The 18,393-nt window shown below is 43.9% G+C and overlaps 1 protein-coding gene across 1 annotated transcript in view; it reads left to right on the top strand.

Moving 5' to 3' along the window:
- LOC144682516 (FH2 domain-containing protein 1-like) overlaps nt 1-18,393 on the top strand; it is a 97,584-nt gene that overhangs the window by 22,978 nt on the left and 56,213 nt on the right. The window lies entirely within an intron of this gene.

Here is an 18,393-nt window from a genome sequence, read left to right as displayed (position 1 = left end):
GAAGTGGGATGTGGGTGTTACTGACATGGCTGCATTTATCACACTTGGTTCATTCCAGCCAGTGTGACTGGAGTCACGTGGAAGTGAGATTGGCTGGAGTCAGTGTTGGTGAAGGATGTGCGATTTAATCAGGAGGTTAGCTTGACCACAAATGACCTGATTTATTGAATTGAATTGCAAAATAATAACATAAGAAATGGGAACAGGAGGAAGCCATTCGGCCCCTCGTCTGCCTTGCCATTCAATCCATCATCAGCAGAGACAGGGGGATTTATAATGGAGAATAAGGCATTGCCAGGGAAACTAAACAAATACTGTGGCCTTGAGTTTTGAGACCGGAAATTCCCATTGGAAATCAACAGGCCTTAGGCTGATCCGTCAAGTTTTCCATCTTGCTCACAATTATTCTCGCTTTGGGCAGTACCGGAAAATCCTGGCCTTTGTATTTCTCTTCACCGAGGAAGATGCAAAATGACGTCCGAGGAATACGACAGAACCAAAGACCGAGTGAGAATGAAATTATTATTAGTAAAAAAGCACTACTGGAGAAATGAATCAGACTGAAAGTCGATAAATCCTCTGAACCTGATGATCTACATCCCAGAGTGTTGAATGAGGTGGCTGTAGAGATAGTAGATGCATTGGTGGTTATCTTTCAAAATTCGATAGATTTTGGAATGGTTCCTGCAGACTGGAAGGTGGTAAATGTAACCCCACTGTTTAAGGAGAGAGAGAGAGAAAATGGAGAACTACAGACCTGTTAGCTTGACGTCAGCAGGAGGGAAAATGCTAGAATCTATAATAAAGGATGTGATAACAGGACACTTGGAAAAGATTGGTGAGATTGGGCAGTCAACATGGATTTATGAAAGGGAAATCATATTTGACAAACTTGTTGGAGTTATTTTGAGGATGTTACTTGTAGCATAGATAAAGGAGAACCAGTGGATGTGGTGTATTTGGATTTTTAGAAGGCTTTTGATAAGGTCCCACACAGGAGGTTAGTTAGGGATAGGAGTAAGATACTGGTATGGATTGAGAATTAGTTAACAGACAGAAAACAGAGTAGGAATAAATGGGCCATTCTCAGTTTGGCAGGCTGTGACTAATGGGGTGCTGCAAGGATCAGTACTTGGGCCCCAGCTATTCAGAATCTACATCAATGATGTGGATGTGGGGATTAAATGCATTATTTCCAAGTTTGCGGTTGACACAGAACTAGCTGGGAATCTGGGTTGTGAGGAGGATGCAGAGAGGCTTCAAGGGGATTTAGATGGGCCAAGTGATTAGACAAGAACATGGCAGATGGAATATAATGTGGCAAAATATGAAACTATCCACTTTGGTAGGAAAAGCAGAAAGGCAGAGTATTTCTTAAATGGTGAGATGTTTGGAAGTGTTGGTATCCAAAGAGACCTGGGTGTCCTTGTTCATGAGCCACTAAAAGCTAGCATCCAGGTGCAGCAAACAATTAGGAAGGTAAATGGTATGTTGGCCTTCATCACAAGGGGATTTGAGTACAGGAGTAAAGGTGTCTTGCTGCAGTTGTATAGAGCCTTGGTGAGATCTCACTCGGAGTATTGTGCACAGTTTTGGTCTCTTTACCTAAAGAAGGAGAAACTTACCATAGAGAGAGTGCAATGGAGGTTCACCAGATTAATCCCTGGGATGGCAGGATTGTCCTATAAGGAGAGATTGAGGAGACTGGGCCCCTCGGTCTGTATTCTCTAGAGTTTCAAAAAATGAGAGGTGATTTCATTGAAACTTATAAAATTCTTACAGGGTGTGACAGGGGAGATGCAGGAAGTAACATGTGTTGTGGATAAAGGGGAACCGGTGGATGTACTGTACTTAGATTTCCAGAAGGCATTTGCTAAAGTGTCATATCAAAGTTATTGTGGAAAACAAAAGCTCGTGGTATAGGAGGGTAACATATTGGCATGGATAGAAGTTTGGCTGGCTAAAAAGAAGAAGAGAGTAGGCATAAATGAGTCTTTTTCAGGTTGGCAGGATGTAATGAGTGGTGTGCCACAGGGATCAGTGCTGGGACATCAACTGTTTACAATTTATATAAATGACTTGGATAAAGAGATGGATGGGATGGTTGCTAAATTGCCTGATGACGCAAAGATAGGAAAGTAAGTTGTGAAGGGAACATAAGGAGGCTACAAATAAATATAGACAGGTTAAGTGAGTGGGAAAAGATCTGGAAAATGGAGTATAATGTGGGAAAATGTGAAATTGTCCATTTTGGTAGGAAGAATAAACATGAAGCATATTATCTAAATGGTGAGAGTTTCCAGAGCTCTGAGACCCAGAGGGATCTGGGTGTCTTAGTGCATGAATCACAAAAGGCTGGTGTTATGACCAGTGCAGTTGGTGAAGTGGAGTTATGTAACATTCCCAGAGGGAAACTTTAAACAACTGTCATAACCTATAATTTTAAGTGGTATATTTGAGATGCGACTCTAAATTCAGGAATCAGACCACCAGTTATTGAGGTTTTACATGAAGCTAATTGAAACATTTTATTAATTGCACAGGTTAAAATATATATACACATGGCTACAAATTACTACTATCTTAACTGTTAACAAATTCCCAAACTAATCTCCATTAACTCATAGACTTAACCAAACACCAGGCAAAGCATTTTCACCTTACAGATTCAAAATGAGGTTCTTTTCACTGTGAAGCCAGTTGGAGGTTTGCAGCTGCCTTTTGATCTCACATTGCCTCTGCCCTGCACACCCGAAAACTACTGAAGTTATACCTACCACCACTGATTGAATTCAAATTCTCATGTCTCACCAGCCTCTTTGAACTTCACCTTTTAACAATGAAACCCCTTTCATTGTACCAATTTTATTAGTAATATAAACATGTGGCTTGGTGGCTGCTAGAAAGGTGTCAGTTTTCACCCCACTTCTTGAATGTTCTATTCAAAAAATGCAAATGCAGCCAACTCTCTTACACATCAAAACTAATGCATATCAAAGCACCCAGACTAGCTGGTTTTAATCCAATTAAGACACACCCACAGACTAAACAGCTATTTTAAAAGAAAAATATTTTCCAAAATATTATATACATTAATAGCTTCCTGACATCTCCCTCCTTATCAGAAAATGAACCGTCATAATTCTAGAACACAGCTTCATTTTAATAACCCATCTCACACTATCTCCTATACTTATTACACTATTACATTACCAGATGCATACATAAACATAACTATATATATATACACGAGTCCTTGGTATCAACAGAGATCACTCCAGTTCAGTGTCCAGGTTTTTTTCTAAATGTCCCAATTTCCTTTAAGCTTCAAACTCTTGATAATGCCTCTGTGAACAGACTTTCTCTTCCAGCAATATATATAATCCATTGATTAAATGATTATAATAACAGACTTCATCTGAAAAGCCTTGCACTTTTGTCTCGAACTTTGTCCAAAAACTTAAAGGATTGTGCTCTGTATAAACAATTGTTTCTGATGAATTGTTTGTAACATAAATTTCAAAATGCTGCAATGCTAACACCAAATGCAAAATCTCCTTTTCAATCATTGAATATCTTCTCTGTTGTACATTCAGCTTCCGTGAAAAATACCCTATCGGTTTTTCAATTCGCGCGTCATCTTCTTGTAACAGTACAGCCCCAATGCCTATATCGCTTGCGTCAATGGCCAACTTGAACTGCTTGGCATAATTGGGTACTGCCAAAACTGGTGTTGTAGTTAATACAGTTTTCAAACTATCAAATTACTTCTGACACTCCAGTGTCCATTCAAACTTCTTGTTCCTTTTTAATAGTTCAGTCGGCGGAGCAACCACTTGGCTAAAATTTGGTACAAATTTCCAGTAAAACCCACTCATGCCCAGAAATCCCAAAACTTCTCATTTTGTTGTAGGCACTGGGAAATCCACAATAGTCTTGACTTTCGCATCTCTTGGAGCCACCTTACCCTGTCCAATGGTGTGGCCTAGATACGTAACTTACGCTTTTGCAAAATCACCTAGAGCCAAGTTCATCACCAAATTAGTTTCTTGTAGTCCGTAAATAATTCTTCCAGATGCTGTAAATGCTCCTCCCACATCTGACTGAAAACTATTAGATCATCAATATAAACAGCACAATTGCTTAGACCCACAATTACTTTGTCTGTCAGTATTTGAAATGTCGCAGGTGCATTCTTCATACCAAATGGCATCACTTTAAACTGATATAGTCCACTTGGTGTTACAGAAGCTGATATCTCCTTTGCCCTCTCCGACAATGGTACCTGCCAATATCCTTTTAGCAAGTCAACCTTGGTGATAAATTTCGATCGTCCCACTTTCTCAATACAATCCTCTATCCGTGGTATAGGATATAAATCCGCTTTCTTCAGGAGCGTCTCTAATAGCAAATAACAAGAACAGAATTCCCATATCCCAATCCTGTGGATAATCCTGACAGTTTGCTCTCATCATAGGTTTTAAAGTTTGATGCCATCTTTCCAAAGCTCCTTGTGACTCCGGATGATAAGCTGTTGATTTAAACTGTTTTATTCCCAAACTGTTCATTACTTCCTTAAACAGCTGTGACATGAAATTTGATCCCTGATCTGATTGTATTTCTTTAGGTAAACTATATCTTGTAAAAAATTGAATTAACTCCTCCACAATCTTCTTAGTTATAATATTTCTTAAAGGTATCACTTCGGGAAACTTGGTAGACACATCCATTGTCAGTAAGTACTGATTTCCACTTTTAGTCTTAGGGACGGGTCCTACACGATCAGTCATGACCCTGGTAAAAGGTTCATCAAATGCTGGTATTGGGATTCAAGGCGCCAGCTTAATCACTGCTTGTGGGTTTCCTGTTATTTGACATGTATGACAGGTTCTACAGAATTTGACTACATCCCTTTGCAATCCTGGCCAAAAAAAACCTCTGTATCTTTTCCTGTGTTTTCCTAATTCCTAAATGTCCCCCTATTGGAATTTCATGAGCAATCCTCAGAATCTCATTTCTATACCCTAATGGGATAACAATCTGATGTACCTCCCTCCAGCTTTCATTTGCTGAGACATGATCCAACCACCATTTTCTCATTAGTATATTCCCTCAAAGGAAATAACATACTGGAATACATTTTGCTTTGGTTTCTGATGAGCTTTCTGATATAACTGCTTAAATTGCAAATCATTTTTCTGTAACTCCACTAACCTCTTTGAGTTAAACACCAGCTGAATTGTACTGTATTCCTTCCTCCTGAACACTGCTATTAAACACAGTGCCAGCTAATTGGATTTCAACACCTTCTTGCCTTTGAACTGCCTGCTTATCTTGTTTATTTTGTTCTTCCCAATGGGCTTTTGATCTCATTATAACATAATCAGGAAACAATCCAGGATGTTCCTTGAAAACACTGCTACAGGCTGCTCAACTACCACAGGCATCACCCACATTTGCGATCCAGCTATACCATTACTGAATAAACTGAACCCCTGCAATGGGCAATTTTCCACCTCTCCAACTATAACTTCACCTGTCTTCCATCTGCTCTTTAAATTTACCTTCCACAATGGAATAGATTTGGCATCTCCATGAACCCCACTTATTATTACCTGCTCCTGCAATACTCCCTTTGAACAATAAATATTGCTATCCCACAACATTAAAGATTGACTAGCCCCTGTGTCTCTTAAAATTTTATCATCTTTACATACTCCGCCCTATACACATGGAAAGACTTTCCCTTCACATACAAAGTCTTTAAACATTTCTGCAACCTGCTCCTCAGAATTCTCTTGAGTAAACTGTGAACACAATCCCATTTCTTTACCTTTCACTGATTCTCCCTGTTTCACCTGTACACAAACCATCAGTTTCCCCTGAGCCTGAACCTCAGAACCCACAGCACTTTTACTTTCAGAGCTTTTCTGTGCCCCAATAATTCCTACAGATTTTTCCTGCAATTTCCAACACACTGACTTCTTGTGTCCCACTTTATTACAATGAAAACACCTCAATTTTCAAATGTCACTTCTACCTCAGCACCTTCTTTTTTATTCTGAGAAAAGCTTCCTGGGAACTTCCAGCTGCTCTTTCTCTTCCCTGACTTCCTACCTTCCTTTCACCTTCCCACTTTTTATCCTTTTCCAATTTGAAAGGGTGACGAAAGAAAGGTTCAGCTCTCTGAACTAACTCAGAATAATCAGCTATCTCTGCTGCTTGTCTTACAGAATCAACCCTCTGTTCCTCCACATGAGTTCTCACTATCAAAGGGATTGAACCTTTAAATTCTTCCAAAAGAATGGCTTCCCTAAGAGCTGCATAGGTTGTCTCTATTTTTACCGCCCGTATCCACTGGTCAAAATTAACTTTGTTTTACTCTTTCAAGCTCAGTATAAGTTTGCCCAGGCTGTTTTCTCATATTTCTAAATTTCTACCTGTATGATTCAGGAACCAACTCATATGCACTCAAAATAGCCTTTTTCACCATATCATAATTCACCAACATTTCTTCTGAAAGCGAAGCATAAACCTCAAGCCCCCTACCTAACAACTTAAACTGTAATAATAATGTCCAGTTTTCTGTGGCCATTTCATCTGTTTAGCTAGTTTCTCAACTGAAATAAAGAATGCTTCAATATCTTTTTCCTTAAACTTTGGAAAGGCTTGTACAAATTTAAACATCTCCTCACTGGGTTCTACTCTGGAGATAAATCCTTCCTCACCGACTGACATCTCTTTTCTAACTGCCAACATTTTCAGTTGTAATTCTCTCTCTCCCCCTCTTTCCCTTTCCTTCTTCTCCATCTTCGCAATTTCTAATTCCTTTTTAAAAACCATTTCTCTGTCCTTTGCTTCTAATTCAAGATTTTTTTCAGTTCCTTTGCTTGTTCAAATTCTAATGTCTTCATTTGTAACTGAAGTCTCACTGTCTCCAGCTGTGACTCACTAGTGTCAGGTTTCACTTCCAACTGGAGATGCTGTGCTGTACTTTTAACTATATCTGATTTCCCAGCTCCCGCAGGTAACCCCAATTGTAACTTATTCGCCAACTCTGTTAACTTACTTTGGGTTATTCCCTCCAACCCAATCAGAGTTACCTCTTCTACTCCCAGACAAGTCTTAACAATTGCCAAAGCCACCTTTCAGTCTTCCCACTTCTAAAATACCTCACCAACTCCTGAATTCAAAGAGCCTCTCGTACTCATAAGCTTAAAATTCACCAATTCCTAACCAATCAAGGAACTAGAAATATAATTTATCCCAGCACAGACCCCAATTGTTATGACCGATGCAGTTGGTAAAGCTGAATTATTTAAAAATCCCAGAGGGAAACTTTAAACAACTGTCATAACCTATAGTTTTAAGTGTTATATTTGAGATGCGACTCTAAATTCAGGAATCAGACCCCCAGTTCTTGAGGTTTTACATAAAATTAAGTGAAACCTTTTATTAATTTATACAGGTTAGAATATATATACACATGGCTACAAATTACTACTATCATAACTGTTAACAAATTCCCAAACTAATCTCCATTAAGGCAACAGCAACCCATAGATTTAACCAGACACCAGGCAAAGCATTTTCACCTTACAAATTCAAAATGAGGTTCTTTCCCTGTGGAGCCAGTTGGAGGCTTCCAGCTGCCTTTTGCTCTCACATTGCCTCTGCCCTGCACACCCGAAAACTACTGAAGTTATACCTACCACCACTGATTGAATTAAAAATTCTCATTGTCTCACCAGCCTGTTTGAACTTTATCTTTTAACAATGAAATCCCTTTCATTGTACCAATTTTATTAGTAATATAAACATGTGGCTTGGTAGCTGCTAGAAAGGTGTCAGTTTTCACCCCACTTCTTGAATGCTCTATTCAAAAAAATGCAAATGCAGCCGACTCTCTTACATATCAAAACTAATACATATGAAAGCACCCAGACTAGCTGGCTTTAATCCAATTAAGACACACCCACAGACTAAATCTCTGTTTTAAAAGAAAAATATTTTCCGAAATATTATATACATTAATAGCTTCATGATAGCTAATATGCAGGTACAGCAGTTAATTAGGAAAGTTAATAGAATGTTATCATTTATTGTGAGGGGAATTAAATGCAAAAGTAGGGAGGTTATGCTTCAGTTGTACAGGGCACTAGTGAGACCACATTTGGAGTACTGTGTACAGTATTGGTCACCTTATTTAAGGAAGGAAACCTTCAGAGAAGGTTCACTAGACTAATACCCGGAATAGGCAGGTTTTCTCATGGGGAAAGGTTGGACAGGTTAGGCTTGTATCCATTGGAGTTTAGAAGAGTAAGAGGCGACTTGATTGAAACATATAAGATCCTGAGGGATCTTGACAGGGTGGGTGTGGAGAGGATGTTTCGGAATCAGAAAATCACACAGTGCAAAAGAGGGCCTTCGGCCCATCGAGTCTGACCCTATTACGAGTGGGAACAGCTTTTCCCTATCTACTCCGTCCAGCCCCCTCATGATTTGAACATCTCTATCAAATCTCCTCTCAGCTTCTTCTCTCCAAGGAGAACAGTCCCAACCTCTCCAATCTATCCTCATAGCTGAAGTTTCTCATCCCTGGAACCATTCTTGTAAATCTCTTCTGCACTCTCTCCAATGTGTTCACATTCTTCCTATAGTGTGGCACCTAGAGCTGTACACAATATTCCAACTGAGGTCTAAGAAGTGTCTCATACAAGCTCAACATAACCACCCTGCTATTGAACTCTACATCCCTATTACTAAAGCCCAGGGTACTGTATACTTTATTAACTGCTCTCTCTACTTGTCCTGCCACCTTCAATGATCTATGCACATATACACCCAGGTCCCTCTGCTCCTGCACCCCCTTAAGAATTGTACCCTTTAATTTATATTGTCTCTCCATGTTCTTCTGACCAAAATGCATCCCCTCACACTTCTCCACATTGAACTTCATCTGCCACCTATCTGCCCATTCCACTTTCCTCACTTTCCCACCCTATCCCTATATCCCGTGATTGCTTAGTTCCCCCAAAAGAAATCTATCAATTTGAGCCTTAAATATACCCATCAGTTGATCACACAGAGTCATCTGGGGTAGAGAATTCTCAAGATTCACAACAACAAGTTGGATTTATGTAGCACCTTTAACATAATAAACCATCCCAAGATGCTTCACTAGGGCGTTGAATGACACTGAACCACCTCAGGAGCTATTGGGCCAATGGTCAAAAGCTTAGTCAAAGAGGTCAGTTTTAAGGAGTACCTTAAAGGAAGGCAGAGGTGGACAGGTGCAGGGAGGGAATTCCAGAGTTTGGGGCCTGGACAACTGAAGGCATGGTCACCACTGGTGGAGTGATTAAAATCGAGGATTGTCAAGAGGCCTGAATTAGAGGAGCACAGATATCCCAGAAGGCCATGGGGCTGCAGGAGATCACAGAGATAGGGAGGAGTGAGACCATGAAGGAATTTGAAACCACGGATGAGAATTTTAAAAGTGATCCATTGCTTAGGCAGGAGCCAGCATCGGTCAACGAGCACAGAGATGATAGATGAACAGGATCTGCTGTGAGTTTGGATATGGGTGGCAGAGTTTTGGATGATCTCAAGTTTACGGAGGGTAGAATGTGAGATAGCAGCCAGGAATGTGTTAGAATAGTTCAGTCTGGAGATAACGGAGGCCTAGGGAATAGTGGGAGGCTGAAGTAGGTGGTTGTAGTGATGGAGCAGAGAAGTGGTTTGGAACTCATCTCAGGGTCAAAGGCAACAATAAGGTTGCAAAATCTTCAGCCAGCGACAGTTACCATGGAGGAGGGCTGGAGTCAGCAGCTAAAGAGGGAGGTTTTTGGCAGGGACTGAAGATATAATTGGAGGAAATTTCTGTTTATCCAGTGCTGGGTGTCGGATAAACAGTTTGATAATTTAGTAACAGTGGAGGAGTGGAGGGAGGTGGGGGTGAGGTTGAGCTGGGTGTTGTCAGCGTCCATGTGAAAACTGAGGCTGTTTTTGGAAGGTGTTTCTGAGGGGGCAGAATGGAGACAGGACGAGGCTGAGGAATGATCCTGGGAGACTCCAGAGGTGAGGGTGCAGGAACAGGAAGAGAAGCCATTGCAAGTGATTCTCTGGTTACAATTAGATTGATCAGAATGGAATCAGCTCGCCAACAGTGGAGAGGTGTTGATGAGGATGGTGTGGTCAACAGCGTCAAAGGCTGTGGACAAGCTGAGAAGGACGAGGAGGGAAAGATAGGTTTACATAGAAACTAGGAGCAGGAGTGGGCCATTCGGCCCTTCGAGCCTGCTCCCCCATTCTTTATGATCATGGCTGATCATCCAACTCAATATCCTGCTCCCGCTTTCTTCCCATATCCTTTGATCCCTTTCACCCCAAGAGCTATATCTAACTCCTTCTTGAAAACATACAATGTTTTGGTCTCAACTACTTTCTGTGGTAGCGAATTCCACGGGCTCACCACTCCCTGGGTGAAGATATTTCTCCTCATCTCAGTCCTAAATGATCTACCCCGTATCCTCAGACTGTGACCCCTGGTTCTGGACTCCCCCACCATCGGGAACATCCTTCCTGCATCTACTCGGTCCGGTCCTGTTAGAATTTTATAGGATTCTATGAGATCCCCCCCTCATTCTTCTGAACTCCAGCGAATATAATCCTAACCAACTCAATCTCTCCTCATAAGTCAGTCCCGCCATCCCAGGAATCAGTTGGGTAAACCTTCGCTGCACTCCGTCTATAGCAAGAACATCCTTCCTCAGATAAGGAGACCAAAACTGCACACAATATTCCAGGTATGGTCTCACCAAGGCCCTGTATAATTGCAGCAAGACATCCCTGTTCCTGTACCCGAATCCTCTGGCTATGAAGGCCAACATACCATTTGCCTTCTTTACCGCCTGCTGCACCTGCAAGCTTACCTTCAGCGACTGGTGTACGAGGACACCCAGGTCTCGTTGCACATTCCCCTCTCTCAATTTATAGCCATTCAGATAATAATCTGTCTTCCTGCTTTTGCTACCAAAGTGGATAACCTCACATTTATCCACATTATACTGCATCTGCCATGCATTTGCCCACTCACTCAGCTTGTCCAAATCACACCGAAGCATCTCTGCATCCTCCTCACAGCTCACCCTCCCACCCAGCTTTGTGTCATCTGCAAATTTGGAGATATTACATTTAATTCCCTCATCTAAATCATTAATATATATTGTGAATAACTGGGGTCCCAGCACCGATCCCTGCGGTACCCCACTAGTCACTGCCTGCCATTCGGAAAAAGACCCGTTTATTCCTACTCTTTGTTTCCTGTCTGCCAACCAGTTTTCTATCCATCTCAATACACTACCCCCAATCCCATGCGCTTTAATTTTACACGCTAATCTCTTATGTGGAACTTTGTCGAAAGCCTTCTGAAAGTCCAAATAAACCACATCCACTGGTTCCCCCTCATCAACTCTACTAGTTACATCACTGAAAAATTCCAGTAGATTTGTCAAGCATGATTTCCCTTTCGTAAATCCATGCTGACTCTGTCCGATTCTGCCACTGTTTTCCAAGTGCTCAGCTATTAAATTTTTTATAATGGACTCTAGAATTTTCCCCACTACCGACATCAGGCTGACTGGTCTATAATTCCCTGTTTTCTCTCTGCCTCCCTTTTTAAATAGTGGGGTTACATTAGCTACCCTCCAATCTGTAGGAACTGTTCCAGAGTCTATAGAATCTCGGAAGATGACCACTAATGCATCCACTATTTCTCGGGCCACTTCCTTAAGCACTCTGGGATGTAGATTATCAGGCCCTGGGGATTTATCGGCCTTCAATCCCAGCAATTTCTCCAACTCCATTTCCCTACTAATACTGATTTTTTTCGGTTCCTCTCTCTCACTAAACCCTGTGTTCCCCAACATTTCTGGTATGTTATTTGTGTCCTCCTTTCTGAAGACAGAACCAAAGTATGTATTTAGTTGGTCAGCCATCTCTTTGTTCCCATTATAAATACCTTTGTTTCTGACTGTAAGGGACATACATTTGTCTTCACCAATCTTTTACCCTTCACATACCTATAGAAACTTTTACAGTCAGTTTTTATGTTCCCTGCAAGCTTACTCCGTACTCTATTTTCCCCTTCTTAATCAATCCCTTGGTCCTCCTTTGCTGAATTCTAAACTGCTCCCAATCCTCAGGTCGGTTGTTTTTTCTGGCCAATTTGTATGCCTCTTCCTTGGATCTATTACTATCTCTAATTTCCCTTGTAAGCGATGGTTTGGCCACCTTTCCTGTTTTAAAATGCATGTATGTAAATGCACAGAATATGGTGAATATGATTGGTGAGGTACAAGCATTTGAAATTCTGAATTTTTCAAGTCAGGCAGGTCAAATACAATAGTTGAGAGGAAGTGAAGAGAAAAGTAAGATTGACAAAGAGAGAATATGAGAATAAAATGGTAGTTAACTTAAAACGGAATCCAAAAATCCCTTCCAGGCATGTAAATAGTAAGCAGGTAGTTAGAATTGGGGTGGGGCCTATTCTGGATAAAGTAAGTGATATAAACAGGGCGAGGCTAGAATATTTAACTAGTACTTTGTATCAGCGTTTACTTAGCAAGGGGCTGTGGCAAAATATCGGTAGAAGCAAAGATAGTCATGATATTTCTTGGAGTGAAAATTGATAGGCAGGATTCGGAAAGATGATCCATATCTGCTCTCATTGGGGAATGATTAAACAGGCTGGACACCTTCTTTCTAGAAAAGAAACTATTGAGAGGGTGAAATAAACCGGAAAATGCCGGAAAATCTCAGCAGGTCTGGCAGCATCTGTGGAGAGAGAAACAGAGTTAACGTTCGAGTTCGGAACCAGTTCTGAAGAGTCAGACAGACTCTGTTTCTCGCTCCACAGACGCTGTCAGACCTGTTGAGTCTTTCCAGCATTTTCTGTTTTCATTTCAGATTTCCAGCATCTGCAGCATTTTGCTTTTCTAATACTGAGGGGGTGACCTGATGGAGATGAGTTATGGTGAGAAGAGGCTCATGTGGAACATTAACACCAGCACGGAACAGTTGTGCCGAATGGCCTGTCTCTGTGATGAAACTTATTTTTCATGAGGGGTTTGGATGGAGCAAATAAGGAGAAACTGTTTCCAGTGGCCGGAGGGGTGGTAACCAGATGGACACAGGTCGGAGGCGATTGGTGAAGGAACCAGAGAGGGAGATGAGAATATTTTTTTCACGCAGAGAGTTTTTGTGATCTGGAATGCGCTGCCTGAAAGGTGGGTGGAAGCAGATTCGATTGGGACACTCAAATGGGATTTGGAGAAACACTTGAGAAACATTTTCAGGGCTGTCGGGGAGAGAGCAGGGGCAGCGGGATTAATGAAATAGACCTTTCACAAGGCAAGAGAGGCACAAGGAATCCCCCCTGAGCTGGGTCATTCTCCCATTTAATGGTTCTTTGCTGGGTGGGAGCAGCTGACCTGTGACTCCCAGGAGACAGTGACAAGCCTGCCCATGTTCACAGTTTGGATATAGGGACAAGGAACTGGAAATTGCCCCATCTTCACAAGCAGCTGCTGCTGACCACCCCCCTCCTTTCCTATGGGAGTCTTGAATTGGAGCGAAATCTGCTGTGGAGGGGGGAATTCTTCCTGACATGAGATTCCTAAGTTGATGAAGTGGTTCACAGAACCATGGTTACAGCACAGAATGAGGCCATTCAGCATGTCATGTCTGTGCCAGCCCTCTGTAAGAGTAACTTGCCCTGTCCCAATGCCTGGCCTTTTGCCCGGAGTTCTGCAAGTTTTCCCTATTTCCATTCCAGTGCCTGTTGTTCTGGCCGCAGCCACTGCCTTCTCAATGGCGCTGCTGAGCACAAGAGCTGCCAGCCTCTGATTGGCCAGCAGCTCTCGGTGGGCTTGTGGTTGGGCAGCATGGATCTCTCACTCACTCTCCAGCGAGCAGGCCTGATCCCCAACACCTCATCAAGATTAGGCCCAGTACAATTCTCCTTTAAAAGCCTCAGTTGACCCTGTTTCTATCAGACTGTCAGCCAGTGCATTCCAGATCCCAACCACTTGCTGCGCAGAGTTTCTCCTCATGTCGCCATTGTCTCTTTTGCCAATTCCCACAAGCTGGTGTCCTTCTGCTTCTAATTACTGAGCTGCCTGGTGTGTTACTGGATAGGAACATAAGAGATAGGAGCAGGAGGAGGCCATTCAGCCCCTCGAGCCTGCTCTGCCATTCAATTAGATCATGGCTGATCTCCTATCTCAGTGCCATTTTCCCCACTATTCCCATGTCCCTTGATATCTTTAATATCTAGAAATCTATTGATTCTTGTCTTGAACATACTCAATGACTGAGCTTCCACAGGCCCCTGGGATAGAGAATTCCAAAGATTCACCATCCTCTGAGTGAAGAAATTCCTCCTCATCTCAGTCTTACATGGCCTGCCCCTTATTCTGAGACTGTGTCCCCTGGCCCTAGACTCACCAGCCTGGGGAAACATCCTATCCACATCTACCCTAGTGAGCCCTGTAAGAATTTTGTAAGTTTCAATGAGATCACCTCTCATTCTTCAAACTCTAGAGAATACAGGCCTAGTCTCCTCAATCTGTCATAAAACAGTCCCGCCATCCCAGGAATCAGTCTGGTGAACCCCTGTTGCACTCCCTCTATGACAAGTATATTCCTCCTTCCATAAGGAGACCAAAACTGTGCACAATACTCCGGGTGAGGTCTCACCAAGGCTCTATACAACTGCAGCAAGACATCTTTACTCCTGTACTCAAATCCCCTTGTGATGAAGACCAACATACCATTTGCCTTCCTAATTGCTTGCTGCACCTGGATGCTAGCTTTTAGTGACACATGAACAAGGACACCCAGGTCTCTTTGGACACCAACACTTCTAAACATCTCACCATTTAAGAAATACTCTGCCTTTCTGCTTTTTCTACTCAAATCGATAACTTCACACTTGTTCACATTATATTCCATCTGTCATGTTCTTGCCCAATCACTAAGTCTGCCTAAATCCTCTTGAAGCCACTTTGCATCTTCCTCACAACACACATCCCCACCTAGTTTTATGTCATCTGCAAACTTACATTCAGTCCCCACATCCAAATCATTGATATATATTGTGAATAGCTGGGGCCCAAGCACTGATCCCTGTCGTACCCCACTAGTCACCGCCTGCCATTCCAAAATAGATCCATTTATTCCAACTCTCTGTTTCCTGTCTGCTAACCAATTCTCAATCCATGCCAATATATTACCCCCAATCCCATGTGCTTTAATTTTACACACTAACCTCCTATGTGGGACTTTATCAAAAGCTTTCTGAAAATCCAAATACACCACATCCACTGGTTCTCCCTTATCTATTCTGCTCGTTACATCCTCAAAAAACTCCAGTAGGTTTGTCAAACATGATTTCCCTTCATAAATCCATGTTGACTTTGTCTGTTCTCGTTGATATTTTCTAACTGTCCTGTTATCACATCCTTTATAATAGCCTCTAGCATTTTCCCTACTACTGATGTTAGGCGAACCAGTCTGTAATTCCCTGTTTCCTACCTCCACCCCTCCCTCCTTTTTTAAATAGGGGGGTTACATTTGTCACCCTCCAACCTGCCAGGACAGTTCCAGAATCTACAGAATTTTGGAAGATGACAACCAACACATCCATTATTTCCATTGCCACCTCCTTTAATACCCTGGGATGTAGATTATCAGGCCCTGGGGGTTTATCAGCTTTCAGTCCCATTAATTTCTCCAGCACTATTTTTTAGTAATACTAATTTCCTTCAATTCCTCCTTCTCACTAGACCCTTGGTTCCCTGGGGCAGGATTTTGCCCTTGGCAGGGCTGCTTGGTGGGGGTGGGCGGAGGTGGTTAGGAACTTGACCCCCACCTGTGATCGACTCTACACCGCGACTTCACGTGGGACAATTAAGCCCCGCCCTATGTGGATTCTGAGCGCCAGCGCCGAGCGCTACCTGTGTGGGCGGGGGGAGGGGGGAGAGCAGGTGTGGGAGGGGGGAGGAGGGACAGTCGGGTAGGGGAGGGGGGAGGAGGGAGAGCCGGGTGTGGGAGGGGGGAGGGGGGAGAGCCGGGTGTGGGAGGGGGGAGGGGGGAGAGCCGGGTGTGGGAGGGGGGAGGGGGGAGAGCCGGGTGTGGGAGGGGGGAGGGGGGAGAGCCGGGTGTGGGAGGGGGGAGGGGGGAGAGCCGGGTGTGGGAGGGGGGAGGGGGGAGAGCAGGTGTGGGAGGGGGGAGGAGGGACAGTCGGGTAGGGGAGGGGGGAGGAGGGAGAGCCGGGTGTGGGAGGGGGGAGGGGGGAGAGCCGGGTGTGGGAGGGGGGAGGGGGGAGAGCCGGGTGTGGGAGGGGGGAGGGGGGAGAGCCGGGTGTGGGAGGGGGGAGAGCCGGGTGTGGGAGGGGGGAGAGCCGGGTGTGGGAGGGGGGAGGAAGGAGAGCCGGGTGTTGGAGGGGGGAGGGGGGTGAGCGGGTGTGGGGTGGGGGAGGGGGGAGAGCGGGTGTGTGGTGGGGGAGGGGGGAGAGTGGGTGTGGGTGGGTGGGTGTGGTGAGGGTGGGCGGGTGTGGGAGGGGGTGAGTGAGGGTGGGTGAGGGTGGGTGGGTGTGGGTGAGGGTGGGAGGGGGTGGGTGGGTGAGGGTGGGGGTGAGTGGGTGGGGGTGGGTGGGGGTCGGAGGGGTGGGTGAGGGTGGGGGTGGGAGTTGGTGGGTGGGTGAGTGGGTGTGGGTGGGGGAGAGGGAGAGCGGGTGTGGGGGTGGGTGGGGGTGAGTGGGTGTTGGTGGGGGAGAGGGAGAGGGAGAGCGGGTGTGGGGGTGGGTGAGGGTGGGGGAGAGGGAGAGCGGGTGTGGGGGTGGGTGGGGGTGGGTGAGGGTGGGTGAGGGTGGGTGGGGGTGGGTGGGGGTGGGTGAGGGTGGGTGGGGGTGGGTGGGGGTGGGTGAGGGTGGGTGAGGGTGGGTGGGGGTGCGATAGCCGGGCTGGGCCGCAGTTCCCACCTGCACAATAAAGAAGGTTTGAATCTCCCTGAGGCACGGAGCTGCTTCAGGGAGATTGAATCGCTCAGTAAAAAATATAATGAAGAGAATAAAAATTTAATAAACGTGTCCCCTCAGGTGAATCTGCCATTAACTCAATAATAAAGTTTTTAGTTAATGTTTATTTGTTTTCAGAGACCTGAATCCACCCGTGGTTGAGGTTTCCTCAGAAATGTAAAGGCCGCTTGGCCTTTTCACCCACCAATAAACCGTTAGATTGGACTTGCAGCATAAACTTGAATTTAATAAGATTGTTAATGGCCTTAATAGGTCTTTGAATTATCGGTGGATACTGCCAACTCTGGCACACACTCACCAAACAAAATATCATGAGATTTCGTGATGATGTCGGGTTGTATGCCCCACATCATCAGGTGTCATTTTACACTCAGGTGTGTCAGGCGTGTACCCCCCACCGAGCGTAATATCTGCCCCTCGTATTCCTGGCAATTTATCTGTATCTTCCGTGAAGACAGAACTAAAGTAGTTCTTTAATTGCTCTGCCATTTCCTCGTTCTCTATTATAAATTCTCCTGTTTTGGACTGTAAGGGACCTACATTAGCCTTCACTGATCTTTTTCTTTTTACAGACTATAGAAGCTTTTACAGTTCACTTTCATGTTCTTTGCTACTCTGATATTCTATTTTCCCCTCTTAATCAATCTCTTGGTCCTCCTTTGCTGAATTCTAAACTGTTCCCAATCCTCAGGCTTGCTACTTTTTCTAGCAACTTTATATGACTCCTCTCTGGATCTAATACTATCCTTAGTTTCTTTTGTTAGCCCTGGTTGGGTCACTTTTCCTGATGTGTTTTTATGCCAGAACGTACATTGTCAAGAGGAGGTAGAGAGTCTGCAAAGTGATAGGTGAGTGGGCTAAAATTTGGCAGATGGAGAATAATGTGGGGAAATGTGAACTTGTCCTTTGACAGGAAGAACAGAAAAGCAGCAAATTATTTAAATGGAGAGAGATTGCAGATCCTGGTGTTACTGAGGGATCTGGGTGTCCTGGTACATGAATCACAAAAAGTCAGTCTGCAGGTACAGCAAGTGATTGGGAAGGCAAATGGGATGTTGGTGTTTATTGCAAAGGAAATGGAATATAAAAGTAGGGATGTTTTACTGCAGCTGTACAGGGCGATGGTAAGACCACATTTTAAAAATTCTTTAACAGAATGTTGGCATCCCTCACTAGGCCAGCATTTATTGCCCATCCCTCATTGCCCTTGAGAAGGTGGCGGTGAGCTGCCTTCTTGAACCACTGCAGTCCATGTGGTGTAGGTACACCCACAGTGCTGTTAGGGAAGGAGT

The sequence above is a fragment of the Cetorhinus maximus genome, chromosome 7 (assembly GCF_964194155.1).
Source record: "Cetorhinus maximus chromosome 7, sCetMax3.hap1.1, whole genome shotgun sequence".
Taxonomy (NCBI): domain Eukaryota; kingdom Metazoa; phylum Chordata; class Chondrichthyes; order Lamniformes; family Cetorhinidae; genus Cetorhinus; species Cetorhinus maximus.
This window is presented reverse-complemented; position numbering and strand designations above follow the sequence as displayed.